The sequence below is a fragment of the Arvicanthis niloticus genome, chromosome 2 (assembly GCF_011762505.2).
Source record: "Arvicanthis niloticus isolate mArvNil1 chromosome 2, mArvNil1.pat.X, whole genome shotgun sequence".
Taxonomy (NCBI): Eukaryota; Metazoa; Chordata; class Mammalia; order Rodentia; family Muridae; genus Arvicanthis; species Arvicanthis niloticus.
The window spans coordinates 14,650,655-14,653,219 of record NC_047659.1 but is presented as its reverse complement, the minus strand read 5'-3'; the positions used below and the strand labels follow the sequence as shown (position 1 = coordinate 14,653,219).

The window sequence follows — 2,565 nt, the reverse complement described above, 5'->3', positions numbered from 1 at the left end:
TGAGTTTCAAACCAAAAGTCATGATAGCCTGTATAATAGTAGTTTTGTAAGCATTGTTATAGGTAGATTACTAGAGAGTTCACCATGTAATCAGTGACTGACTGTTTAAACCAAATAAACTGTTTTGTGTAAAGAATCAGTTGTCTCACTTTAGATCAATAGCTATGTTTCTTGCTACATCATTTAAAAGGTGGCAGGAATTTTTGGTGCCAAACAGTTACCGTTTGAAAATATTCAATGTGCAATTCTAAAAGTCACAAGCATATATGCCATAAAACAAAATTATTTTCATTTTTCCATTTAGCTCTCTTACTTGCTGTAACGTAATGTTTAGCCAGAAAACTGTTCTTGCTGGTTCACTCAGGCTGTTTTAAAATGCAGAAATTACAGAGCCATTTCCTTTCTGGGTGGAGTGCTTAGAAAGATATTGGATAGAAGAATGATTTATGTCAGGTGACAAGAGAACTCATCCTTAGACACTGGCAACTGTGGGTACTGTGGGGATGATTCTGTGTGCAATGAGAAGGAGAACCCGAACATCTGACAGCAGTGGAAGCTTCTCCTCCAGCACACTTGGAGCTATGAAAAAAAAAAGACTTAAATAAGCAAGCGGTTCAAAAAGAACATGATAGGAAACACTCTATGGTCTTCATTTGAGTCTTTAAAATTTTTATTTCTTGTTATTCCCTGTGGAAACAACAAATTGTTCAACACAAATTTTTTTTTGAATTGCTGATTGGCACAAAACACGGTGGACAGAGAAGTATAATTTGTTGGAAAGCAGATCGTGTCTGCAGGAGTTCACTAGATAGTTAAATAGCTTTTTCTAAACTTTCTGATCATTAATTCATCTCTTTCAGAAATATAAAACAGAGTATTGCTGTAGTAGGGACACATTCTGCTGTTGCCCCAAAGTGAGGCACAGGTGTGCATCAAGAGCCATGGATGGCAAGAGAGTGGAGGAGCTGCTGGCCAAGGCAGAGCAAGAGGAGGCAGAGAAGCTGCAGCTCATCAAGGTGCACAAGGAGCTAGAGCTGGAATTCGACCTGGGCAACTTGCTGGCTTAGGACAACAATCCCCCGACAGTGCTGCGCCAGGCCAGGCCCTCGCTGGAGGCTGAGCTGCGTGCCCTGGCGCGGGACAACATGCAGCTTCTCATCAACCAGCTACTGGCAGCTGCAGACCATGGAGCACATGGAGGAGGCGGTGGTAGTGCCCTTGCTGGAGCCTGCCACATGCCTGCCCTGCGAGAAGTTGCTGCCCTGACCATTGCCCCTCACCCGCTGGCCTTAAGGGCATCCCATCCATCCCAAAAAGAAGACCAACCTCATGTGGGATGAGGTGAGTGGACAGTGGGGGTGTCTTGGGGCTACAAGCGCACATAGGATGACACTAAGGAATGGCTCATCAAGGTGCCCAGGAGTGCCAACCCCATGGAAGACCAGTTCACCAAGAGGATTCAGGCCAAGAAAGAACGCGTGGCCAAGAAAGAGATGAACCTTCTGTAGAGCCTGGCCTGAGAGCACAAGATGCAGATGCCCAGCTCAGCTGGGCTGCACCCTAAGGGACACCAGAGTAAGGAGGAGCTTCGGTGGGAAGCTTCCAGGAGCGCCTCCCCAAGGAGAAAGCGCCCCAAAGTTCTGGCAAGAAGAGGAAGTTTCAGCCCCCCTTTGGGGACTTCCCAGCCAGCCAAGAAAAAGAACCAGTGGGAGCTACTTCAAATCATGAACAGTAATAAACCTCAGCTGGACGTGACAAGGGCCACCAACAAGCAGATGAGGGAAGAGGTCCAAGAGGAGCCTGCCAAGAGGAGGAAGATGAGCCAGAAAGGCAAGAGAAAAGAGGGCCTGCCAGGACCTTCCTGCAAGAGAAAGGGCAGCCTGCCTGCTGGGTCAGGGAGAGAAAAGGAAAGGAGGCCTGGGAGGCAAGAAGCATTCCAGGCCACCTGAGTCAGGGGGCAAGAAGACAGGAGTGCCGCGCCAAGGTGGGAAGAGGAGGAAGTAGTGTTCTCCACTCTGGACCTGTTCTGAAAAGCTAGGACTCTACTAAAGATTAAGTTGTGCATGCTGCAGGCTGGCTCAGGAGGTGGCTGCTGTCCTCAGTGAGATTGACATTGAAGTGACAGGTTTGCCTCCCCAAGAGAGTCAGTGCTGGACTATGAACTAACGGAGACGCTGACTGGAAGTTAGTGTATTTTGGAAAGTGAGAATTATAGAAATGATATGGTCAGAACCAGGAGTAAGTTAAGGCCTGCCTTTTTTATCTTGACTTTGATACTGGGTAAGAGTTGAACAGACTTCTTAGTTATAGTAGATTGGTTTCAACATTTTTGCATTATTTTTGTAACAAAGTTTATATATTTATCGAAGCAAAGGAGGATGGGGGAAAATTATGTCCACCTGTGATTTACAAGTATTGTAAAGGTATGCTTTAACCTGATGTTGCTTTTAACTTTTACTGTTGGTAGGGGTTGTATGTGAAGTCAGTAACCTGGGTACCAGTATGGAGTGTGCTTGAGAAAAACAAAGTAGTTACAATGGTTATAAAAAGACCCCTCCCTGGGCG

The 2,565-nt window shown here is 46.1% G+C and overlaps 1 pseudogene; it reads left to right on the top strand.

The window, feature by feature from the left end:
- Positions 1-941: 941 nt before the first annotated feature.
- LOC117702628 (ribosome biogenesis regulatory protein homolog) lies at positions 942-2,004 on the top strand (annotated as a pseudogene).
- The last annotated feature ends 561 nt before the right edge of the window (positions 2,005-2,565 follow it).